This window comes from Podarcis liolepis (assembly GCF_965112155.1).
Source record: "Podarcis liolepis genome assembly, chromosome: 6".
Classification (NCBI taxonomy): Eukaryota; Metazoa; Chordata; class Lepidosauria; order Squamata; family Lacertidae; genus Podarcis; species Podarcis liolepis.
The window spans coordinates 29,248,033-29,275,075 of record NC_139559.1 but is presented as its reverse complement, the minus strand read 5'-3'; the positions used below and the strand labels follow the sequence as shown (position 1 = coordinate 29,275,075).

General features: G+C 43.9%; 2 long non-coding RNA genes across 6 annotated transcripts in view; one reads left to right on the top strand and one right to left on the bottom strand.

The window, feature by feature from the left end:
* LOC310709130 overlaps positions 1-4,251 on the bottom strand; it is a 38,377-nt gene extending 34,126 nt beyond the window's left edge. For all 5 annotated transcript variants that reach the window (XR_014527332.1, XR_014527333.1, XR_014527334.1 and 2 more), the window contains exons 1-2: positions 4,006-4,251; positions 849-2,201 (exon numbers count right to left, since the gene is read on the bottom strand). This is a non-coding gene — a long non-coding RNA (uncharacterized lncRNA). The remainder of the gene's footprint in view (positions 1-848; positions 2,202-4,005) is intronic.
* Positions 1,673-26,680, top strand: LOC310709140. Its single transcript, XR_014527347.1, has 4 exons — positions 1,673-1,705; positions 4,728-4,865; positions 15,126-15,169; positions 26,553-26,680. It is a non-coding gene; the product is annotated as an uncharacterized lncRNA (long non-coding RNA).
* The last annotated feature ends 363 nt before the right edge of the window (positions 26,681-27,043 follow it).

Below are 27,043 nucleotides of genomic sequence, written 5' to 3'. Positions count from 1 at the left end.
CCTGCTGCAGACATAGTGGCCACTTCCTTTGATCACACCGTGCCTTGACCAGCTTCCCTAGCACTGTTGTTTCCCACCCTCACTCTCCACACATACTGTTCCTCTTGAATTTAAGCAGCGGATGAAGATAACCTTCTCTCGGATTGGTCTCTTTTTGCCTAAACCCCTTTCTCCGCTGCCCTTTTAATCAGGTCACCTTCCTTTGAGCTTTTTTTAAAACCCAGTCCACTTCTGATTAGTCTGTACCTTTTGTTTTGCTCTGTGACCTCTTCCTAATCCCCAATTTACATTTAGCTTGGTGTATTTATAATCCCAACCAAACTGCCTTCCCTTACATAAGTTGGACTGCCTGTTGTTTATAAGTTTGTTTTTTGAGCAGTCGACTTGGCAAGGCTGAGGACCTAAGGACGAGGATGAACCAGGATTCTCAGGCAAGGCTTCTGGGAGGTCATCAGCACATCAGGAGCATTCAGCCTCTGAAGCAAAATCTGAGGTTGAATAGGACCTGAGCCTACATGAGCAACAGCACCTTAAACAGCAGGTGGAATCCTACTCCATAATAAAAAATTACAGGAGTCAATCAAAGACTCCTCAGGAGTCAATGTCTCCTCACAAGTAAGGTCCTTCTCATGAGGAGAGCTCTCATTGACAACAGCTGGTGGAATTCAGCTTGAACCTGGGTGTGGCTCCAGCAGCTGCAGCTCAAAAGCCTCAGTGCCAGGCTGGAAGAGCTACTGGAATAATGTTTTTCTACTAGCATTGTGCCTTGCACCTGACCTTTGTTGCCTAGAAGCAGAACTCAGGTTTTCCCTTGACTTGCCTGAGCCCTTCCTTGAATCTCTGCTTACCTGGACTGCTCATCAATTTGCTTCTTGCTTGAACCACTGTTTGCCTGAGAATGGACTTCATTCAGACTGGCCTTGGATATTGCTGCTGTCTGTGGTAGCTCTGCTGTCTGAAAGTTCCCCAGCAACTTGGGACCCAACTAGGACAGGACACGATTTTGTGTAAAATGTCTTCCTCTAAACACAGCACAATTTCCCAAGGTCTGAAACCCCCACAGTTTGAAAAGAAAAAGAAAAAAAGACTCCAGTTAAGCCTGTGCAGTTACCAAGCACACTTGAGCTCCAGGATTTAGAAATTTAGGACAGGTGAGGAAATTGGTTGTTTTTCAGTCATTGTGAAGTCATCCCATGGGAACAGCACACTGTGCCACTAATGGGAGATAACCTGTGTTAATGAGAGGCTTAATGAGGCAGTTTGCTGAGAGGTCAGCAGATTTGTCCATGACAACAGTGGAAAGAAATGTGGAAATGTACAATCACCCCAGAGATGCTGGTAATATCACCAGAGAGGCTTGAGTCTGAGGCTGCAAGTCTGAAGAATAGCCAAAAGCCAAATCTCTTAACAAAGAGAAACCTTGTGGGTTTACAAGGCCACCTTTGAGTGCTTGCCTCTTAATCCTTGCCTCTTAATGAACCTTCTGTTAGTCAGAAGGATTTACTATTGATAATTCATGTACACTTTTGACATTGTTTCTCATAACAGGTTTTCTGCATGCCACATTCCCTGCCTGAGTGGGACCATAATCCTGTTAGTGATATCACTGTCTGTTGCTATGGAAATGTACCTGGTGATACAAATTCAGCACAATAATGCCTTCTCTGCTTGATCAACAGTCAAGAAGACATATGCATGTGTATCTGTGAGTGACTGTAACTGTTGTATTATGTCTTTCACCAGAGTCGACAAAGGCACTGTCTTTAAGTACTTGGAGTCCTGGGCATGCATTAGGGACTAAGTAACTGTGAACGTAAAGGGTATTGAGAAACCTTTACATGATAAATACATTTATTTGTCTAGAGTCCATGTAAGCGGAAATAAAACATTGACTAAACAACATAAATGGTAGGGCTGTGCATGGGTCCCAAGATTCATCTTGTATCTATATTTCTGTTTTGGTCAGTTTTGGGGTTTGATTTTTTTACAATTTTCTGCGATCTCTTCAGTCTGTGTTTCTCTGAGTGGCAAACCATCAGGGAATTTATGCAATGAAGTTGATGCAGACCATGGAGTCACTTCTAGTTCTTGGATTCAGATGGCCCTATTCAATAGGGCCTATTGTGGACAGTGTAGTGCTCTGGAATCCTAGAGTTCGTGGTCCAAGGCTGTGGTACTGTATATCTGGACCAAGAAATGATCTGAAATGAAAGTGTGAGCTGGACCATAAAGAAGGCTGATCACCGAATAATTGATGCTTTTGAATTATGGTGCTGGAGGAGACTCTTGAGAATCCCATGGACTGCCAGAAGATCAAACGTATCCATTCTGAAGGAAATCAGCCCTGAGTGATCACTGGAAGGACAGATCGTGAAGCTGAGGCTCCAATACTTTGGCCACCTCATGAGAAGAGAAGACTCCCTGGAAAAGACCCTGATGTTGGGAAAGATGGAGGGCACAAGGAGAAGGGGACAACAGAGGACGACATGGTTGGACAGTGTTCTCGAAGCTACCAGCATGAGTTTGACCAAACTGCAGGAGGCAGTGGAAGACAGGAGGGCATTGCGTGCTCTGGTCCATGGGGTCACAAAGAGTCGGACATGATTAAACGACTGAACAACAACAACATATACCAATAGCGCATAGGCCGAAACCATTGAACTAGTCTGGAGAAGGTGACAGATAGCACCTGTCTCAGATGATCTGCATGTAGTCTCCATATGTTCGATTACCTAGTCAGGCATTACAGAGTGAGCAGAAGGACATTCTGTTATAGTTGAAAACACATCAATATGCAAGTCTGCTTTCAGTCACAGAAATAAAGACAGGCAAGACTGAATGCAGCAGCCTACTGTCTAGCCTAGGCTACAAGCAGGCATACATTCTCTGTGATCAGATGATGGTAGAAGCTCGACTCCCTTATGTTACAACTTCACTGGAGCCTGATTGCTGGAATGCGGGTCACTAACCGATTTCTGAGTGGTAACATGTTTTCTTCCCCTGAATATACTGACGTTTTTCATTTCCTAAAGTAAAAAAGTTGCATTTTGAAGGAGCAGAGCAATAATTCTGGTTACACTTCTTATTACAGCTTGTTGACTGAAGCAACGAAAGGGGGGAAGGGGAATGAAATTGGTACATGACAGGCAGCTATTCCCTTCCATAATGCATTTAGGTTCAGACTGCATTTTGAACTTTGATGTGAAGGCTTTGGAATTAAAAAGCTGCCCCTGGAGAAATGCAGAATGGTCTGCAAATATGACATATTCCTGTCATCCTCCCCTCTCCCCAAACTAAGCATTGCTAAGTTTAGCTGCAACACTCCCAACAGGAATTGCTCAGCAAAATCCCAGGGCACTACTTTGAACATTTCAGGGGATGTGCTGTCTTGCACTATCAAAGGCTCATCCTTGCTGAATATGCCTTTGATCATAGCTGGGAGAAAGATTTGCAACCATGTGAAACTTGACTCATTTGGGGTTTCATTAAACACTTTGACCATTTTCACTAAAGCCTTTGCTAAAGTTCGCAAACTATTTCAGTTGCACCTTTGATGGGTTTCTGGCACAGAATTTTGCGAGAAATTCATAGATTTGCCGGGAAGCTAATGGGAAATGTTTCAGAGTTCTAGGCCCATCTGACTGCGCAAAACTCACCATATGCTATAGAGAGATTTAAGAGTGCAGAAGTTATTTTGAAAGATCTCCCAAAAGAGAATAAGCCAGTGGTCCATCCAGTCCAATTTTGTCAGCTGCAGTTCTTGGGCCTATACCTGCTTTTGCTTTAAGGGAATGGAAGATGTAAATATTTTAATGCCTTAGCAGCAAGAAGCTGGTTAGGGATGCAGCAGGACCTTTGGATTGCAAGCAAGGAAGATGTGCTAAAGAAGGAAAAGGAGGTTTAGAGAAGCTGAATGTATTCTTCGTGGCTGTTTTTGTTGTGGAGGATGGGGTGATAAAAAAAAAATCAGTCCTCTTGTCAGATGGGGAACATCCCCTCACTCACCCACTTAAGGATATTCTACCATTCTCAGCAGAGTTTATTTTCTTTCAGCAAAGTAAGCTGCTCACGTAGATGTCAAACAAAGCTTTAAAAATAAAGAAAACTGTAGCACAGTAACATACTGTCTGAGAGAAACTAAAACAACATGATGAGGCAAGAATGACAGTTGGCCTCTCTAACTGAACGTAACTGAACTCCCGAAGGGAGGGGCCGATTCCAGAGCACAACACAAACGCCCTGCCCACCAGATGGCAGACATTCTATTAATCAAAATAATAATAATAATAATAAAATTGTCCAGTAGCACCTTATAGACCAACTAAGTTTGTTCTGGTATAAGCTTTCTTAAGAAGTGTGCATGCACATGAAAGCTTATACCAGAACAAACTTAGTCTATAAGGGGCTACTGGACTATTTTTTATTTATTTATTATTTCAACTGTGTCAGACCAACACTGCTACCTACCTGAACCTACTAATCAAATTAGGCCCCAGTGTTTTTCTTACAGTTTTCACAGCAGAAGACACAGAGAAAATAATTGTGCCTGAAAACTGTAGAGCCAAGGCAAATGATGGTGGCAAGAGATGACATTCTAGGCCTTATTGATAAATGAATTTATTTATTTATTAATCCCTGGGCCAAGATGATAACCACCTGAGAGTTTTTAAAGAACACACGTATGAAATTACTGATCTTCTAATGAAGCTATGTAACTTATCCCACAGCAATTAAAGTGGCCAGCAGGGGTGCAGGAACTCACTGCATGGTGGTCCCAACATGTGGCCTGTTCCACTTCACAGTGGAGGTGAGAGGTGGGAAACAAGCTGTCCTAGGAATAATAGGATTGCAGCCGCAAATACCAGGTATTCAAGCTCTGAGGAAATTGCTTTAATGCTGCTGATTTATTTCTCTTTTGATTGCTGTTTCTTTTACTCTGTTTTACAATCTTGTTGTAAGCGAGCTTGGAAATGTTTTATGTTGAATGGTCAAGATACAATTTAATAATAATATTTATGAATTAGCCTTAGAATTGCCCCAAAACTAATGATGTGTCATTAGCAAGCATGTGGATGAAACCCTAAAAAGCTGAAGTACAGCATTATTACTGATGGGCTAAAGAACATATTCAGGAAGATACTAGAGCATAAACTAGAAAGGTTATTGCTGAGTTACCTCACAAACGGTGTTGTCTGCCAAGCTTCCATTGTCTGGAATTGGGCAACTGTTTGTCAACACCTCTTCCACTGAGTAAATTAAAAAGAAACTGATTGATCATTTCTCTTTATACCTAGTTCTATTCATGAAAGAATTGTTTTGTTTCTTCCTCATCCCCACAACATGTTGTTCAGTATAAAAAAAAAGAATCACTTCTCAAAAGCATATCCTTCTTAATCAATGTTCACCTAGTCTTACAAAGAAAGATGAGTAAATCTGACTGACCTCTTCCTTATGCTATTCATGTTATAAGAAAAGATGGAGTCAGAGTTTGCATTCCAACTGCTTTTATATGAGAAATATGAATAATTAAATTACTCATGTATAAACAAAGCAAACCCTCAGGCACTCCCTCAGACATCAATGCTTCAAGCATTTCCCACACTTCTCAGTTTAAGTATTTAAACCTAAGCTAGAGGAATTTATTGAAGATGTTTTCAGATGCAGTTGTGGCACCATTGAGGTCCATGGTTTTTTTATTATTCCCATCCACTTTAGTGGGCACAAAATTGCACTTCTTGCTGCTTCCTGATTGAGCAACTGTTCACTAGGGAAGGACTTGACCATACATACCCTCAGTGAAGCACTTTGCTCTTTGTGAGAGCTAAATGAAGCTATAATTTCAGACTGACAATATGGCTTGGGAAAGCCCAGCATGAAGTAGGTATCTTTCATTAAACCAAGAAAGCATTTCCTAGGTGTGAGAGAAAACAATGTTTTGTGCTCTGAGCACCAAAACCCATCCCTCATGGAAATAAAGACACAGTGGAGACAGAATTTAGTTTAAATATTAATGGGCAAATTTTGGCCACAACTTTATTGAATACACAAATGGGACTGGTATTGACTTAGGCAATGGTATCAAAACTACAACTGGCTCCTGCCCCACCCTGCAGAAAGCCTGTAAGGGTAAACAACCAGCAGGGGGATCTCCGTCAGTGTATATTGACTGGTGCTCACCCCTGGGGTTCCTGGGGGTCCTGGCATGGCCCTAGCCCCTCTCTGGGCTACGGACGAGATCCAGACCCCCGGATTCCTTTAACAGAATACCCTATTCATTGGAGGGGCAGCTGATGGCTGCACCTTCCCTCCCCACATTCCCCTAAACCAATGCCTAACCACCAAACCTTACAAAGTTGTGACGATTGCTAAGAGGTAGGCAAAAACCAAGTGGCCACAGCCAATCTGCCACATTGGGGAAAATTCCTACCCGGCCCCCATTCCAAAACAGGCGACCAACTGAAGTCCAAAGCAAGGCCAAACACCACCTAATTAATGGGTGGGTGGGCGGGTGTTTGGCAGCGCAAAGCAAAAGGAGGTCCCTACGTCGCGCTGCCAACCCCCAACCTTTGCCATGATGCTAAAGGCCAGTGGCATAACTGTGGCACCGCTGGCTTGGAGCAGGGCAAGCCCTGCCCACAAGCCGGTTGGGGAAGAGTTTCAGGGGCCGAGCACAACATGGACCCTCTGTTAGGAGGATCCAACTTATGAAACATGGCAAAAACTTTTTTATACAGTGGGGAAGTGCTTCTTTGTAGGCCACAACTTGGTACAAGATCTAGGAAATGTTTGGGATCTGTACCAGTTGGCTCTGTACATGGAACCAGTGGCTAACTTGGAGCCTCCTGGCTTTCAGCATCCTACCCAACAAACTAAATTTCACTTCTAGAACCTCACAACTATATTTTCCCTTGCCTTTGGTGCCAGCATGGACCACAACCACTGACTCCTCCCTGGCACCATCTACCAGGCTGTCTAGGTGATGGGCAACATCTGCAGCCTTTGCACCTGACAGGCAAATAATCCTGTGGTCTGTACACCCATCACACACTCAACTCCCTATGTTCCTAATAATCAAATAACCCACTGCCAGTATTTTCACACACCCCAGAGAAGTATACTCAACATGGGAGGGGTGTTATCATCTCCCAAGGAATAGGTCCTTCTAAAGGACCATTTCCCTCTTCCTCAGAGTGATGCCTTCTTTCCCCAAGATCCTCATTCTCTATGACAGTGGGGGAGCTCTGAACCTGGGAGTGGGACACAGCTCTAACGTCCCTGAAAGCTTTGTCCACCAACCTATCTGCACCTCTCAGCTTTTCCAGGTTAGGCACCTTGGCCTCAAGGAAAGAAACTTGTGTCTAGACAGCCAGGAATTCACTGTGCCGAGTGCATACCTACACTTCTATCCAACGGGCAGGCAGTGCAAAACACTGGAAAGCCCCCCACCCTACCCTACTGAGTTGTATTATTATTAGGTTTTGTTTATGTCAAGGAATGCAGGGGTAACTAACATGCTTCCTAACTTGCTTGGCTGTTCAGCTTCAAACAATCTATAGTTTGGAGAAAGGGTTGTAGCTCAGAGGTAGAACACTGCTTTGCATACAAATGAGTTCAGATTCAACCCCCAGCATCTCCAGGTAGGACTGGAGACCCATATCTGATATGCTGGAGAGTGCAAGAAGTTGCTGGCCAAGAGGACCCTAGTTCACCTAGTGAGTCCAGCTCAGGAGATGCTATTTATGAGATTCCAGCGGCTCTGGATTCCAGTGGCTCCCAGCTGTCAGGTTCAGGCTTTCCATGAAGACTTGAGTCCAGTGCCTTCATAAGAAGGCATCCTCCCTCATCTGTCCAAGTCCTGGCTATTTTTCAAGGTCAAAGTCTTAAAAGCCCACAGCAGAAGCCCAGGTGGGTATAGTTATGTGGCCCTCTGGCTAATGGGAAGAATATTGTCTAGAGACATGAATAATGAACATGGCCATGGTGAGGCTAAGCTACTTGTGTACTATTGAAAGCTGGCATAGCAAGAACAAAAAATATATATCATTGGGTGGTGATGATGGAGAAAGAGGTACATAGCATTATGGCTTACTTAGTTTAACATTTAACTGTAAAGTATTGATAGAATTCTGCATTCTGTTTTTTATTGTGACCTTGGCTCATCTCTCTATTAGCTTTCACACAAAATGAGGGAGCAACTCATATTTCATCCCCTTGTGTAGTAAAAGGAGCATGGCCTTGTTAAAAAATGTAAGATGGATGAGGTGTGCAAAAACAGAAAACAACTGCCACAGTGCAAGTAATATTCAAATGCAAAGCTGCCTTTTTCTCTAAGCTTGGGAATGTTTCTACTATGGCAGTGGAAGAATTTCTCTTGCGACATTTATCTTCATTGCTCCACCCATTTTTGCCTCTGGCTCCATCCACCACTGGTATGTGACCCTTGAAAGTTTGCCCAGAAGAGAATGCAGCTCTTGGGCTGAAAAAAAAGGTCCCCAGCCCTGACACACATGAAATCCTTTTGCCTTAGTCTTAGCCTCCAACCCCAGTGAATGGAAGCTAATGGAATCCAGGCAAGTTGTTTCTGAGAGGCAGGCAGAGGGCAGGACCACCCTCGGGTAGGAAGAAAGGGGCAGCAGTGTGTAATTTGGCTGTTAGTCTCTGGTCAATAATTGAATCAGTGGTGGTTCCAAGTTTCAGGAAGCCCAGAGCCGAGCATCCTTGTGGAGTTCCATGACAATGGCAGGCTTAACAGTTGGCAGCAGTGCTCACCCAGTATTTCTGGGCCTACAACATTTGCTCACCAGTGCAACCACTACTAATTTCCCTAGTAATTTCAGCGTCTCAAAGACATACCGTGGGTGCTGTGTTGTGGGAAAATTGACATGACACTAGCAAGTCTGCCTGCTAGGACCAGGAGCTCCAGGATCGGCGTTTCTGCCCAGTTTCTACCTGCCACCACCATGAAAGAGCTCAGGCATCAGTGGCATGGTGGCTTTGCTGCTGCACTGACAGGAGAGCAGTTAGACCTGTTGGTTCTATGTTAATTGCCCCACAGTTCAGTTCCTGCGGTGTATACATTGCATATAGTAAATTCAGCTGCCCAGACCTGATGCTTCTGTCAGCACCAGGCCCAAGAAAATTTGAAAATAAGGAAAGTAAAGTAGTCTCCAGAGGCTCAGTATCAGCCGCATGGAGCCCTGGCGCTCTCCGAGCTATGCCATGTGCTAGTGCCAGGCCTGAGTTGAAATGAAGATGTGATTTGTAAGGTAAGCCAGAGTTCCAATAAGAACAGAGATTGCATTAATTTCATATAATGGGACAATTGTCATTCCTGTGGAGAAAGTTCTGGGGGGATCTAAATCACCCCATTACACTTTTGTTCAAATTACTCATTCAAGTTCAAGATTTTTAATATATATATATATATCTGGGAATGGATGTAAATTAAGCAGAAGCATTTTTAAAAAAATAATAAAAAAGCAGCCAAACTACAGAAAAGAATTGAAATATTGAGGCACAGTCAACACAACACAAACCATGTTTTAAACAAAGGAAGATGCTTAAAAGCTATCACTCACAAATCATTATTGGGGAGGAATGGAGAATCATTGCCTACAATGAAAAAAATGTGAAAAACAGAAAAACAAATGCAAGATACTCAAAGCGATAATCTAGTGATGCATTGTATTAAGGACATTATTTGACTTGAAAATCAACTACATGCACATTATCCAAATGAATTAATTGCCTTAACTCATATGGGGAGCATTTTTTAACATCTGAGCCTTTGTCAGAATTGCTGGTAAATAATGCCATAATAGCACACTTAACTAGATTTTGTGTGTTACTGCAAGCTTGCATGTCATTCCCATATAATTAGACTTAGGAAGTAGGAGAAAGAAATAATAATCAAAAAATTATCCATAATAACAGGAAACAAACTCTGTGTGAGTTCCCAGTTGCTCTCATTCTCCTATAATTGGTATTGATGGAGGTGGGTAACTGCTTCAAGGCTCGCAAAAAAATAAAATACTTACATGGTAGCCAGTACAAATCTGAATAATTTCCTCAATATTTCCCATCTGTTTTCTCTCAAAGGAATTTAAGCAAGAGATGTGGCTGGCTTTTCCACATAATCTGGCCAGATATAAAGTATGCCATAACTTAATTTCTAAAAAGTGAAATTAAATGCTGGTTTCTGTGCAGACCCAAAGGTTTTGCAATCTAAATGAGACAAGCCAAGCAGGGATGGGATGGAGATAGAAGTAGTACTTAGGGACTGGCTGGTGAATAGGGAGCCAGAATGATGTAGTGGTTAGAGTGTTGGACCAGGACTTGGGAGGACAAGGTTCAAATCCCTGCTCAGCCATGAAACTCAATGGGGGACCTTGGGCCAGTCACAGTCTCTTCGCTTAGCCTATCTCAGAGTTGTTGTGGGAGGAGCAGCTCCAACTGCTTGTTTCTTGCTTCCCTCACCACCACCACCACCTCAGTGAAAAAGAAAAGTTTTAGACAGTGCCAGCATAGCAGGGATGCAATTTCCCTTTGTTTGCTACGTGCCAAATGAAACAACGGATGAGGCAAGAGGGATGGAAGAGATGAGAGGCAGCCAGGAAACTGAGGTTTTGTTGGCAGAGCAAAATGATGTTCTGTATTAAGGAAGTCTCAGAGGTCACTAAGGTCTGAGAAGTGCAATTGAAAATTCTACACAAGTTGTATATCAACCCAGGCCCAAGGAAGACATTTGTCCAAAAGATGAGACCTCTGAGTGCTAAGCCAATAGTTGAAAAAGGCAACTTGGGTCCTTTGGTGATGGTGAACCCATCAGCTGATTAATTTCTTTGGGGATGTGTTCTCATCTTTATGGTCAGATTGCCTCAAACCATTGTTCCTTTCGGCCCTGTGCAGCTTCCAGTAGAGGCCCCTCTAATTTATCTTCTGTTGCAAGGAAACGCTTCAGAAACATTTATTTCTAGCTGGTATGTTTATTTTTATTGACTGGATCAACGGCAATGCTGCCCGCTTTTGCTTTCGCATCCTTTTCGCTTCCTCTACTTCTGAGATGGTTGGCAATCTTCCCCCTCCCTAAATATCACTTGAAGCTTTGAACTAAAATGAAGCATTGGATTGTATAGTGCAGCCATGCTAAAAAGGCCATTTTTGAGCATATTGGTTGTTAAAACAAAGACAACCTCTTTGTCTCACTTTGGTGGGATTTCATTGAATACATTAAAATTTACATTTCTCTCTTCCACAAGTCTCAAGAAATTTGGGATAAGTAGCATCTAACTGATTTGGGAAGGGAGAATACTTGATGTAAAGAGAGCCTTTTATTCTTAGTATTCATTGTTTCAGTGATGGGTTTATGCTAGTAATGTGCACCACACCTAGCATTCTCTCATTTCTTATGAAGGTACTCTCCATTTACCTGTCTGTATCTTATTGCAAATATGTGGATAACTAGCTTTATCATTTATCCTTGTGAATGCAGCATCCGATGCCAGCCTTGGGTTGTGTTGAATTCTTTTGTAAGTGTTTCCTTCATGAAGTTTTGTTTTGTTATTGGGGCTATATGGATAAAATTCAATAAAAAATACTTTCTCCCCCCAAATTGTAACGAGTAGGATTCTGGTTTTTTGTTTCTTTTGTTTTTGTAAAGTGCATTACAGTTTACTGTTGCTGTTGTAAAATATGTTAGATATTGCAATGGATTATGCTATTATGCTATTTTTTTATCATACTTTGAGTAGTGTTCCTTTCTCTTTCACGCTATTATATGATTGGTGAAGACCTTTGGCTAACCAGGTAAGCTTTGTGAATTGTGATCAATCTTATCCAGTTGTTTTGTGGTGCAGAATGAAAAGGAAGCTCTAATATGGATGCCTGGATGTTGCCCTTCTTGGCTTAATATTACCAATGGGGTGGGGTGGCAGACAGTACATAGAACAACCCTTAAGAATCAGGATAAGCCTCTTAGCATTGATTGAAAGCCTTGTGATTAGGCATAAAAGCAGCCTCTGCAATCTCCTAGAGATGAATTTGAAGAGATTATTATGAAATAATGAGGAGGAAGATGGGAACTCAGGTGCCTTTTTGTACTGTGTGGGAACTGCTTATTCATTAGCTAGTCCCATGCAGTTGGGAGAACATTAAATGACCCAGTGACGTGGTGTGAGCAAATTGTGTGTGCTTTCCAACAGAATCCACCCCATGTTATGAAGCTGGTTCGTTTAAATGTTCTTTTGGCGCTTTTTAATTGATACTCCACTCACATATGGTTGGAAGGATCTTCAAAGAACACCTTGGGTCCGGAGCTGAATCCAGATGTCTTATGTTGAAGTTCCAATACAAATTATATTCCCTTCTAGAGATGCACAAGCATCTTTTGTTCAGCCCCCAAAAGGGTTGAGCTTTTGTAAATGCCCCTATTCAAACCCTTGTGATGTCCCCAGTCTCCTTCACTCTAGTCCTCTAAGCATTTGCAGACCCTCCAAGTGTCCCTATTTAGAGACGCCATCCCATATTCTGATTTGATCCTGGAATGTTCCACTTTTCCTTAGGACATCCCTATTTTCATTGGAGAAATGTTGGAGGGTATGGAGTTATCTGAGCCGCTAGCTGTCTGAAGGCAGTCCTGTATAGGGAAGGGTTTTTTTGTTTTGTTTTTTACTGTTTACTGTTTTATTGTGTTTTTATATATGTTGGTAGCTGCCCAGAGTGGCTCAGGCAACCCAGTAAGATGTGTGTGCTATAAATAGTAACATTAACTTTATGGAATGGGATGTCCCTATTTTCATCGGAGAAATGTTGGCCACCATTAATGCCTCCTTTGGATTCAGCTCCTGACTGAGGTTGCCTCAGATAATCCTGTTAAAAGATACAGGATTATCTGGTATTCTGAGGCCTCTTTGCACAATTCTACTATGATATTGTTAATGTATAAGGATCTGTGCATGCAGAGAAAAAAGGAAAAGAAAGAGTTAAGTTAGGTGTGCTGGTTAATTTTGGGGGGTGTTTGTCCTGCACCTGCATGTGAGAGTGAGTCAGCACAATCTCAAGTATAAATATACTTGTATTTGAAGTAAGTTTTCTCTTGGCTCGTGTCCTTGGCAAGAGCCTACTCTGTGTTGGGACACTGCTGGTAAGACTGTTTATTACAACTGTATGTAACACGGGTGGTGCTGTGGGTTAAACCACAGAGCTTAGGGCTTGACAATCAGAGGGTTGGCTGTTCAAATCCCTACGACAGGGTGAGCTCCCATTGCTCGGTCCCAGCTCCTGCCAACCTAGCAGTTTGAAAGCACGTCAAAGTGCAAGTAGATAAATAGGTTCCACTCCGGCGGGAAGGTAAACGGCATTTCCATGCAATGCTCTGGTTCGCCAGAAGCAGCTTAGTCATGCTGCCACATGACCCAGAAGCTGTACGCCGGCTCCCTCGGCCAATAAAGCGAGATGAACGCCGCAACCCCAGAGTCATTGGCGGCTGGACCTAATGGTCAGGGGTTCCTTTACCTTTACCTTTAATGTAACCCATAAGCTGTGGAACTGCATTATACTGTCAGTAAAGGGACTTACCCCACCTAGAACAGTCTGGTGTTTTTCTGTTCCATTGGCACACTCCACTGGCATGTTGAATGGGCACTCTGCACACACCCCAACAGATATTACACACACACACACACACACACACACACACACACACACACCACACACACTGCAGGACTACGCCTGAGAAGTACCTTAGCGTGAGGCATACTCACTATCTGTGTATGCCTACTCCTCAGAGTCCTCTTCAGTCAACAAAGCAAGAAGAGGTGCAGTTTCCATGCAGCATGGCCAGTCATTCAGGCAGCAAATGCTGGAGCGTATAACCTCTCCCACTCCACCCCATCTGACCCGCCATTTCTCCTGAGACCCTCTAACGACTGCTGCCACCAGGTGTGGTGGATTATGTGATTCCATCACCAGCATTGAGTAGCCCTCCAGGAGAGCTATTCTGGGTGGTGATAGGTGACATCTGACTGGAAGGAGCATTTTTTCTGGTAACATCCGTAGCCTGTTGTGACAATATTGCAAGCCACTTCATGGATATAAAATTGTTCAGATTTCCACGGCGTTAGATGCCACTGGTAGGGATCAGTGTGGAGGAGGTGTTCAGAGCACTGTCTTTTCCTGTTGTCTTTGATGACGGTCAGTGGTTTTGGCCTGCTAATGTGGAAAAGCTGCTTGAAAGGTCAATCACTTGTCCTCTTGACTCTTGCCCATTACGGCTCATAAGAGCAACCCAAAGGGGATTGTCTGAGTGGCTCCAAGAAGTGGTGAATGCCTCATTGCAGGAGGAGAGGGTACCATCAACCCTTGTAAGAGATAATGATGACACACCCTTTCCTCAAGAGAACCTCCCTGGACCTGGATGGGTTTAATAACTATCGCCCAGTTGTTAATAGTGGAGGAACTCTAGAGGATACGTTAACCTCTTCAGATCATATGGTTCTGCCAGCCAGGTCAGCTAGAATACATATTGGCCAAAGCACTTTTCTGGAAGAATACCTTGTCTTTACTGTAGAACTGGGAGCTTTGGAAGTGTACTGAAAAGATTTGCTTTTTCGGACTGCCAATCTGCCATGAACCTCTTGTCAGTGGCTTGTGTTTTAAAATGAAAATGTCATCTTGACAGATTAATTGAGCTGTATTCTCTATGTGTAAGGAAATTTAAGAAGAAAACAGTTATTCTTTCAATAGGTATTTCCCCCTGCATCTCAAATTCAAAAGGATTACATTTCTTTGTGCATGAAATGTAACATTTTAATGTAGAGGAATGCCTCCAAGGCTGAGAGGAGTCATATCTAGGACTCTTTTGGAGAGAAAGGGACATGTATATTTGTCAGTTTTAGTAACAATACATAGAACTAGAGCTCACAAAATATCTCCCAACCAACACAAGACGAAAAAATGAGATCTGGTGTAATTTAGTTTCAATTAGTGCACTGAAGCTTCTTCAAGAATGGATGATATATACTTTTGACGTTACTCTCAGACTATTAAGCACAGCACTGGGAAATTATTATGTAAATGAGAATTATCTTATTGGCTTTAGTGTCATTCTTTCTCCTTTTTCCTTCCAGGTAATTGGTGGGGTTGATGTGGGAACCAAATAAATGAAGGCAGGGTGAGTAATGTAATGTTGGTGGTATGCGCTTCCTTTAGACTGTGCTGGCTAAAATATTTGTGCATGTCACTTTAATTGAATCCCCTCTTAATTGGTTTAAATTGTATTCTGGGTGTTGTTCTATTTTTACTGCAGAGCCTCAAGCTCTGATAAAGCACGTGCTTGCAAAATATATCATAAATGCATATTTAGAAAGTAGGTCTTGACCACACACATAGTCTTTTTCTCCTGAATTCTCTCTCTCAAACACATGCATACGCATACACCGTCCCCTGATGCAAAATATATGAGAGGAGCATTTCCTAGAATTGGAAATGGATAATGAAACACAAGCCATCTTCAAAGCAGTACAATTAGGTTAAAGTAAGCATGTGAGCAGGGATGCGGGTGGTGCTGTAGGTTAAACCACAGAGCCTAGGACTTGCCGATCAGGTCGGCGGTTCGAATCCCCGCGACGGGGTGAGCTCCCGTTGATCGATCCCTGCTCCTGCCAACCTAGCAGTTCGAAAGCACGTCAAAGTGCAAGTAGATAAATAGGTACCACTCCGGCGGGAAGGTAAACAGCGTTTCTGTGCGCTGCTCTGGTTCACCAGAAGCGGCTTAGTCATGCTGGCCACATGACCCGGAAGCTGTCTGCGGACAAACACCGGCTCCCTTGACCAATAAAGCGAGATGAGCGCCACAACCCCAGAGTCAGTCACGACTGGACCTAATGGTCAGGGGTCCCTTTACCTTTAAGCATGTGAGAAGGGACAATGGGAATGAATGTGCCAGCTCTGTCCCCCTCCATCACCATTCCAGACACCTTCAGACTTGTGAAAGATGACTGTCTGTAGCAGAGAGCCTTTTGTATCTATGGCGGTTCCCCATGCATTTTTGAGTAGTTGTGGGCTGTAGCTCAATGGCAGAGTATCTGCTTTGAAAGCAATGTGTACCAGGTTCAACCCTTGGCCTCTCCAGTAGGGATGGAAAGATCTGTCAATTTTGGTTCTCTCGGGTTCTAATTTTTCTAAGCTTTAATCCAGTTCTCCACATTTCTACAGCAAATTTGCATTAAAAAGAAATCCTAATGAAAATTCAGCAGCATTCTAGTGTGAATTTCTCCTAATGAAACAGCAGATAGCAGAGAAGCATATTCAGGTGTTACACACTGTATCCTTAAATATTAATACAAAACAATGGTATAAATAGAAACAAGCACACTTGTGAGTCTAATAAGCAAGAAGGAATAATTCATAACCAGCTGGAGCAAGAAGTGTTTCCCAAACTGAAGGAAATGCTAAATGAAACAGTTATAGTTAAAAAGCCAAATATGTGCGTGGAACCAGCATGCACATGTGTTTTGATTAGCTCCCAAATGGGCACGTAACAATTTTTAAATGGCTCCTGTTTTGAAAAAGCTGTAGTGCAGGCAACTCCCCACTTACACAGAGGCTACTTTCTGGGAGCTCGTGCGCATAAATAAAATTACATAAAGTGGGGAGCACCCTCTAAACACCCTTTAAACACCCTCCCTGCCACTCTCTCTTCAATCCATCCCAAAAATACTGTATCCACAACAAGAATTGAAGCTCTGGGGCCAGCAGGGGGCTGGAGGACGCATGGGCAAATGGCTGCTGCTGCTGTGGTATCCCACATGTCAGCTGTTAGGTGGGGAGGCTGAGCAGCCTAAACAAAGCCCTACTGTGCCTCGAGTCTCTTCAGGGCTTCCTCTGCCCTCATTTACATGCTTTTGGGGTCCAGCGAAGGGTCTCATCACTCTCCAACTCTCTCCCATCATTTCCAGGTTTGAACTGAATTGTTTAAATATTTCCTGGTGCTGTGCATATATACAGTTGTATGTGAGTAGAACACACGTATGTGTGTGGGGGCACCTGTTTCTTCACAACACTTTTAATGGCTCCTATTTTTAAAATGTTGTAAAAAAAAAATTATGTATACCTTGCCTTTATTCATAAAGGGAGGGCAGCTCCTGGCTTCGGGGTGGTTTGGATAAACTGCTCTCACTGTGTCCTGCCACCAGTGTCTGCCCCTGCCAGGGGTAGCTGTCGGAAATCAAGCCTTTAACAGGAGAAACTGGCAACTCTCCCAGGTACCCAGCTTGGTCTCCTGTTGACCTCCCTGTCTGCTTTCCTGGCAAGATCCAGGCAGAGGTCGCGATAGGCGATCCTTCTCAGCGTAAGAAGAACACACCACTCTTTCCTGGCCCCCCCCCCCAGGCAGGGGAAAGAGATAGACAGAAACGTATTTACATGCCTTTATTTCTGTCTTTGCAGTGTTACAGAAAACACGACTGTTCTCTTCAAACTCCAACAGCCGAGAGAGAAACTCCTCCTGTACTTCCTGTACAGCTCATATTACACTCTGAGCTAATTCCGGTGCCCTCTGCACTGTGAATTGACTGTCCCTCTGTTTCCCACGGAACAGTCCCAACATTCCCATTATGTTTTGCTTTCAAGATACCAGTAGCTCGCGGCTGCATTGCTTCAATATCGTAACAGTAGCTTGTGCCCATTGGGACTGGTTTGACACTAGAGCTGAGACAATTTATTATTGGTTTTTTTATTTAAAAAAATAGGATGCTTTTCAAATTGAATGTTTGCCAAAGTGGTTTATAAGTTAGGTTGTGTCACTAAAGGGAAGGCGTGTATATACGTAGTTAGTTCCTGGGTCAATGGGAAGTATTTGAAAAGGGAGTTTCTTTTAGAGGTGAGTTGGAGGAGGAAGGCATTGTGAGCCAATGTGGAAGCCAAGGAGTATGCAGTTTGCGTTTGAGTTTACCTGAAGTGCTTGGAGGCTGTTTCTAAGAAAGGCAGCCCTGTTGGGCAGCTACACAAAAGGTTAGCATCACCAGAACCATTTGGGCAGACACTTTGTGTGGAATAAGTCACAGACAGCAAAATGGGTGTTTTAATTTTAACAACTCGTATATAAAAAAAAGGGAACAAATGGTGGTGGAAAGTGAATTTTCTTTCATCTCTAAATGGGGTCACATGCACACATACACACACACACACACACACACACACAAACAAACAAACAAACACAGAGGCCTGTTCTGAAAGTTACTTCTTCAAAGTCCACCTGTTTCCTAGGACCTTCCATAATGGTGGTTTTAAAGAAAAAGAGGCTATTAGTATGGCCATGTGGCCTACTTTAGGAAGACAGTTCTCTATTTGAAGGATTATCCAGTTTCTAGATAGGGGAGAAAAGGAGAGGCTGTAAAATTGTCCATCAAGAGTTAGCACTCAGACAACAGATTGGATGGTCATCTCCAAATACACCACTTTCAGGCAGTCTAAGTTTTCCAGTTCTCCTAATTCACGTGGTCCATTTGACACCCCTTATGTTTTCACATTTCTTCCTGAATGTGATCCTGCCCTCTCTTCTTTCAAATCCTCCCTCCAAATCCACCATCTGTGAAGGTTTTAGCCTAATGGTTACTGCAAAATGAAACCTAGGTAATTCAGGTACCGTATACTGCTGCCTTCCAAAGCTTGCAAGGAAGAGTACACTATAAGTTCTTTACTCGGTTTCTAGAAATTGAAACTCCAAATCCTCTAATACTGAGAAATTCTCAGTTTTCCGAAGCCAAGTACTAAGTGCATTTGAAAAAGCCTTGCCGGTTCTAGAGATATCTCAAGTAATTATAAAATCATCAGAAGCGTAGAATAAAGTCTTATACGCTTAGGTGTTGCTGAGCGGAGCGATTCCAGGTCTCATTTAATATGCAACACCCTGCCTCCTCCGTCAAGCCCAATTTCAGGTGTAACAGGTCTATTTGCTCACTCTTCCAGAGCAAGCTGACTTCATACACTGGATACAGAAGGAATACTCTTTCCCCTTGAGCAGTTTTATGCACTTTGTGGCTATTTGAAAGGACTTAGCTATATGCTTGCTACATGTTATTTTGAAGCTGCTGGAAGATCAAGGATGTTATGTGAATCCAGAGAGAAAATTAGATTCTGAGTTCTAGGCATCTGCTTTGTACAATAATTCAGAGCAGCCTTGTGTGCTTTCTGCATTTTCTTAAAAAAATAAACCATTAATGTCTCATTCTTTAAAAAAGAAAGAAAGAAAGAAAAGAAATCCACAGACTATTATGCAATTAAGTATTCATAAACATTATTGATTTCACTGGGACATAAGTGTGCATAATAGTGTTCTTGAGAGCAGAAAATGTTTTTGGCAGTCAACTTTCCAAAAGAATAAGAGGAAAGGGTGGGTTCATTATTTCACTCTTGGTGATTGAGCCACCATGGGGCCCAGAAGGCAACAAGAAATGGGGAACCAGATCTTCAGTAGAGGCACTGCAGCCGTTCATACCCGGAACAAATTGGCAATGAAGAAGGACTGAATCCTCTCAATAAACTTCCCAAATCATGCCACCTTAATCTTTAGAAATCCCCTGTGACTTTCTCTGCCTTCTGAAGTTAGGCAGGTGGTGACAAGAGAGAGGACCTTTTCGTGGTCCTGTCTGGATAGGACTTTGGTCCAGTATACCTGAAGGAGCATCTCCACCCCCATTGTTCTGCCCAGACACTGAAGTCCAGCGCCGAGGGCCTTCTGGCACTTCCCTCGCTGCAAGAAGCCAAGTTACAGGGAATCAGGCAGAGGGCCTTCTCGGTAGTAGCACCCGCCCTGTGGAACGCCCTCCCACCAGATGTCAAAGAGAAGAACAACTACCAGACTCTTAGAAGACATCTGAAGGCAGCCCTATTTAGGGAAGCTTTTAATACCATTGTATTTTAATATTTTGTTGGAAGCCACCCAGAGTGGCTGGGGAAACCCAGCCAGATGGGTGGGGTATAAATATATGATGATGATGATGATGTCAGAATATGACTTTCAGGGTCCCATTCAACAAAATGAGCAGAAGTGCCTCCAAATATAGCAGCCCTTCAAATCATAACATGGTTTGACGTGCTTTCGAACTGCTAGGTTGGCAGGAGCAGGGACTGAGCAACGGGAGCTCACCCCGTCGCGGGGATTCGAACTATGACCTTCCGATCAGCAAGTCCGAGGCTCTGTGATTTAACCCATAGCGCCACTGTTTAACCCAAGGTACCACTGTATTAAAAAACTCCTTGCCCACCACTAAAGTATGTCTGGGGGCCTGGTAGAGGGTGTTAAGTGGTGGCACTGTCACCACAGCCAAAGCAGCAACAGCAGCAGCAGAGAAAGCACCACAAGCAGTACTAGGCTTGAGTGTATGTTTGGAGGATGGCACCAGCCCTGGCCATAGCAGCTGCACTTCAAGATCAGTGTGCTTTAGCACCCTCTTATGGTTTGAAGGGCTGCTATATTTGGAGGCACTTCTGCTCATTTTGTTGAATGGGACCCTGAAAGTCATATTCTGACATCATCATCAGTTCGAAAGCACGTCAGAGTGCAAGTAGATAAATAGGTACCGCTCCGGCGGGAAGATAAACGGTGTTTCCATGTGCTGCTCTGGTTTGCCATGCTGGCCACATGACCTGGAAGCTGCACGCCTGCTCCCTCGGCCAATAAAGCGACCCCAGAGTCGGCCACGACTGGACCTAACAGTCAGGGGTCCCTTTACCCTTTACCTTACCTTGGGTTAAGTACTTAATTCGTTCCAGAGGTCCATTCTTAACCTGAAACTGTTCTTAACCTAAAGCACCACTTTAGCTAATGGGGCCTCCTGCTGCCGCTGCATCGCCGGAGCACGATTTCTGTTCTCATCCTGAAGCAAAGTTCTTAACCCGAGGTACTATTTCTGGGTTAGCGGAGTCTGTAACCTGAAGTGTATGTAACCTGAAGCGTATGTAACCTGAGGTACCACTGTATTTTGAATGAGAACTAAGCTTGGTTTCCATCTCTGGTGACACTTTCTGCAGCTGTGCTGTTCTTTCACACATGCAAGTCACCACTTCATGACTGACGTGCATGAAATTATTAACTTGCTCTCATCTTTATTGAAGTGCTAACACTGAGAACTTCTTTTCCTCTCCATCTGAAACCGCAATAGCTAGTGATTGAGATAACAGACAACTGTTTTATTAATTTTCTCTCCAAGGCTTTATGAAGGCTAGAAAAGTGTGTATCATTCATATACACACAGAGAGATACACGCATACATGTGTGTGCGTTGAGCAAAGTAGAAAGTCCTGCAGGGTCATGGATAATTAGGGTTTTCATTATACTGGCAAGAAGCTGGCAATTTTTATATCTTACTCTTTTATGGTATAATATAAGCTAATATACTCTTAATAAAAGAGAGCTCAGAGGAAGGCCATGTCCTATCCATTTGAACTGCAAGTAATAATATTCATTTCCAATGCAGACAAAAATGAGGAGCCAAACAATTTATCTTTTCCTTCCTTTTCTTTCCCTCCTCCTCTCGACAGTGATTTGTTGAATCGCGAAGATGCCATTATTCTGCGCATTGCTCTTTCTATTGTTGTTGCTGCCGCTTTTATTTTACACTTTATTATCATGGTGCTTTTTGGGGATGAAAATATTCCAACTTTAATAAATTACCCGAGGTGTTTCTTATTTTCTCACCGTTCCCTTGTAGATTGGCTACTTGCGTTCCTGCAAAAATTCAAAGCTCCGCTGCAATATGTCTTTCATTAGGAAGAGGTTGTGTGGGTGTCTGTTGTTCTAATAGTCGTACAACTTTGCCGCACCTCTGCAGCGGAGGACGTTGTGCATTAGGTGTGGTGGGGGCAGGGAGCCAGAAGACGTTGCTGCCAGTATCTCCAGAGGAGCCACTCAGCAAATCTGGCAGGCTCTGGGGAGCAAGGGGTGCACCCAACTCCAGCAGCCCCCTTCTGTCCCACACTGCTTCAAAATGACCCACCCACATTCCCACAGTTAATAGCATTTTGCAGAGGACTAGTGCTGTTCACTGTTCCTCACGGCCAGAAAAGGAATTTTACCCACCATCAAATTGGCCTGGGTTTTCTTGCAGGGGGAGGTTGCCATCCTCACATCAAGCTATTGCTTCCCAATCCGTCATTGTCAGGTGCTGTTGCGGTTGCTCAAGAGTAACCAGGCAGGACTCCGACCTGTCTTTTACAGGCTTTATTTTGGTGCAAACTATTTAGAGTGAAGGGACGTGGGTGGCGCTGTGGGTTAAACCACAGAGCCTAGGACTTGCCGATCAGAAGGTTGGTGGTTCGAATCCCTGTGACGGGGTGGGCTCCCGTTGCTCAGTCCCTGCTCCTGCCAGCCTAGCAGTTCCAAAGCATGTCAAAGTGCAAGTAGATAAATAGGTACCGCTTGGGTGGGAAGGTAAATGGCATTTCCGTGCGCTGCTCTGGTTTGCCAGAAGCGGCTTAGTCATGCTGGCCACATGACCTGGAAGCTGTACGCCGGCTCCCTCAGCCAATAAAGTGAGATGAGCACCGCAACCCCAGAGTCGGTCACGACTGGACCTAATAGTCAGGGGTCCCTTTACCTTTACCTATTTAGAGTGAAGAGCGTCATAAGTTCATGTCTGGCTCAATCGCTAGCAGAATCCGGGAGTGGTCTGTTTTTGTACCTCCACCAACATAAAAGTTTTGTCACCCCCAGCCTTTTCCACCCCTCCCTGTGCCTCAAACTACTGTGCATGATGGGCGTTGGCAGGGACATGCTTCCCTCCTCTCCGGCTTGCTCAGGGGCGGTGTTAAGGCTCTTTCTAGCATCCTCTGGTCCTTGTACCTCTTCCCCACTGGAGGTGGGGCTTTCCTCCTCGCCGGAAGAGGAACTGCTTCGCAAGATTTTCAGAGGCTCCCTGTAACACAACTGCCCCACTACCTCTCGCCTCTGAGCCAATGGCAGTTCCCTGACAGTCATGCTCTCAGTTGTCACAACTTAGCAGGGGAGGGCATTGAGTAGAATCCATAGACTGTGATAATCTATGGGCTGATGTGGAAAACCTTGGCCCTAGATGAGGGCTGGAGGTGGGGAAGGCGAGATGGCATGCTCCCAAGTTGCTAAGTGCCTCACCACTCCAGTTCAAACTGAGGTACAAATATGTCCTGCCATGATGCACTGCCTACAGGCAGACAGTGAAGAGCATCTAATCAGCAGACAGTCTAGTGGTCACACCAAACCCCAGCATAATCAATAAAGTTGCTGCCATTTTTCACCCGCTTGCTGTGTCTTGTTCATGGCTCCCACGTGCCTGTCATGCAATCGCCATTGTAGCACACTGCCTCTGACCCCCTTGCTCACCAGGGCAAAAACTGAGAGGACAGCAGTTTTGGACATTTCTTCCCAAGCATGCTCACGAGCCCCATTTGACAACACAGGCTGGCATGTGGGAAAGGGGAAACTGTTTTCCTTTGGCAGCTTGAGATCTTAATTGCCACACACATGGTTAGAAGAAGTTACTTCCATTTACCTGGGAGGAAAGGGGAGGCAGGATTAGATACTGCTTACTCATTAGAAAAAATGTCACCGTTCTAACCCCCTCCCCCACGGTTTTTCCGTCTAATGTTCTTCTGGTTGAGCAAGCAAGTTCGTAAAGTCAGTTTTAATTAAAGTGCGTAAATCTGGCTGCAGCTGTGCACCTAATGAGGGGGCTAAAGGGTCACTGACAAATGTTTGCATAAGCTCTCGCCCTTCTTTCCCCGAGAAAGTGGTGCTCATCTCGAATCCTTCTCACGGTTAATGGATGTTGCTCTTTTCAGCACCAAGCCACCTTTGTTGTTGATTTGCTTGTTTGTATGAAAGCTCATTAAGAAACAAAAATTAAAGCATGGGCAGGGAGGGTTATTCTCGATTTGCAATGAACACAAGCACTAAAACACCCCTTACAAGTGGTGCAGATGGAAAGTGTTAAGACTCAGCCACACTTGGCTTCCCCTTGCCCCATGCTTTCTAGGTGCAGGTCATAGAATTCTAGAGTTAGAAGGAACCCTTAGGGTCATCTAGCCCACCCTCTGCAATGCAGGATATGCAGCTGTCCCTTACGGGGATCAAACTGACAACCTTGGCATTATCAGCACCACGCTCTAACTCATGGGTAGGCAAACTAAGGTCCAGGGCCGGATCTGGCCCAATTGCCTTCTAAATCCGGCCTGCAGACAGTCTGGGAATCAGCGTGTTTTTATATGAGTAGAATGTGTGCTTTTGTTTAAAATGCATCTCTGGGTTATGTGTGGGGCATAGGAATTCATTCCCCCCCAAAAATAAAATAGTCCGGCCCCCCACAAGGTCTGAGGGACAGTGGACCGGCCCCCTGCTGAAAAAGTTTGCTGACCCCTGCTCTAACCTACTGAGCTTTCCAGGTCCTTTCTAAAGCTCCATGTCCGACCTCTCTCCCCCCCCCCCCTGCTTTCCCCAGGAAAACTTTCTCTTTAATGCTGAATTGGAACTCAAGTCCCATCAATTCAAGTTTTCCACAGATCACCTTTTGCTCCAATTCAGTTGTAGAGAGTGGAGAAAGTGCCAGGGGGAAGAAAGTTCTTGAACACAGAGCCCTAAAGCACAGACCTGTGCCTAGAGACATGGCACAAAAGGAAGTATGACTCAGGCTTTGCTTTGCACACCATCTGTGAGTGCTTATATCACACCATCCTTCCTTAAACTTCACCATTTTCCTGTAGATCCCCATATATTGCTCCCTCCAAACCAAAGGCTTGGCTAATGCTATCCAGGAGGCCAAACCTATGCTATGTTTAACTGGCATGGCTTCCTTCAAGGAATCCTGGGACAGACAGTCTGGGAATCAGCATGTTTTTATATGAGTAGAATGTGTGCTTTTGTTTAAAATGCATCTCTGGGTTATGTGTGGGGCATAGGAAATCATTCCCCCCCCAAAAAAAAAATAGTCCGGCCCCCCACAAGGTCTGAGGGACAGTGGACCGGCCCCCTGCTGAAAAAGTTTGCTGACCCCTGCTCTAACCTACTGAGCTTTCCAGGTCCTTTCTAAAGCTCCATGTCCAAACTCTCCCCCCCCCACTGCTTTCCCCAGGAAAACCTTCTCTTTAATGCTGAATTGGAACTCAAGTCCCATCAACTCAAGTTTTCCACAGATCACCTTTTGCTCCAATTCAGTTGTAGAGAGTGGAAAAAGTGCCAGGGGGAAGAAAGTTCTTGAACACAGAGCCCTAAAGCACAGACCTGTGCCTAGAGACATGGCACAAAAGGAAGTATGACTCAGGCTTTGCTTTGCACACCATCTGTGAGTGCTTATATCACACCATCCTTCCTTAAACTTCACCATTTTCCTGTAGATCCACATATATTGCTCCCTCCAAACCAAAGGCCTGGCTAATGCTATCCAGGAGGCCAGACCTATGCTATGTTTAACTGGCATGGCTTCCTTCAAGGAATCCTGGGACTCATGGTTTGGTTAAAGGTACTAGTAATGTTCCAGAGAGCTCTAGTCCCCTCCTTTCATAGAATTGTAAAGTGGGAAGGGACCCCAAGAGTCATCTAGCCTGACTCCCTGCAGTGTTAGGGAAGTGAGAGAATCTCAGTTAAACCTGCTTGATTGACTGGGTGGATGGGAGTTGGAGTCCAAACTGATTAGCTGGAATCTACAGGGTTGGAGTGGGCTGCTGTAGTATGTATGGTCAAAACATTAAACGGATGCACAGGTAGGGAGATTGTGGTATGTCTGGGTAATCCTCCATTACATAGGTGATTTATAGTTGGTCAGTTTCATGTAGATAACAGAAAAATCAGAATTCATGGAAAGATAGGCACCTATCAATTTGAACTGTTGCCTTTATATATATTCATTGATAGGACCACCTTCCTCATACACTATCTGTGTTTATGTGCTTCTTTCCCTATCTCTATCTTTTGGGGGGAAAGGAAAGTAGAATGTGTGTATGGAGTTTCCCCAGTGCTTTCTCTAAGATGCTACAGCATATTCCAGTATTGTACCCCAATGTAAAAGTTCAATAAACTTTTAATAATGACAAGAAGAAGATTTAGAATTGGTTGACAAGTGTGGGGTCCTGTTTGTTTGCAATACAGACAGCTACGTACACCACTGGGTATAGATTTGTTGTGCAGACTTAGCAATAGCACCTGCAGATCTCTTCTGGGAGATCCCAGCCAACCACTGGGAAATGGGAATCAGTCCTAAATGATGGCTTTGTAAATCACCCCCTTATGCCATAAGCCAAGGTCATCTTCTTCTTTGCTGTGTCCCGTGACATTTTTCTGTTCCCTTTTTATTAGAAAAGCCACTTCTGTTGGGCAATCATTTTTAGTCACTCCCTGGAGTGATTTTGCTGTTCAGGAAGTACAAATAACTGTAATGTGTACTTGAGTTGGGGGGAAAAACAAAATTTTCCCTTTGAGTTTGTTTTATTTTTATTTTCGTGGCAGATTTGCTGCTGTGTAATGTTTGGGAATGAATTCCTTGGCTTTGACATTGTTTTCTTCATTGTTATTCTTTCTGTACCTATAGAGAAGAAAATAAAAAATTCATTAAAAAGGAAGGAAGGAGAAAGGATTGTGTGGCCATTGTGCCTCTGTTATGTGGCAGAAGAATATAGACAAAGGAGAGACTGAAGTCACAAATAGTTTTTGGCTTAAAAAAAAACAAAAAATGTTGTGTTTTGATTTACTTCTCAGTACTTGCATGAAGAAAAGGAAGTGTAACAGGTAAGGACAAGAAATGAAGCTGCAATTCAAAGATCTTCTCCCAGAATGACTAACACAACCTTGAATGTTACTTGCTGTGATAACCTCTTCACATTAATATGTGAAACTCTATATGTACAGGTATATCTTGTGAACCGCCCTGAGACCTGTGAGTATAGGGTAGTATATAAATTGTAGTAGTAGTAGCAACAACAACAGAGCTCTTACAGGTTCCCAAAGCTAAGCCAGAGGATTGGGAAGCTGGGTGATCTATGCTTCAGCAATGGTGGGTCCTGGCAGAGTGCTGGGACCTGG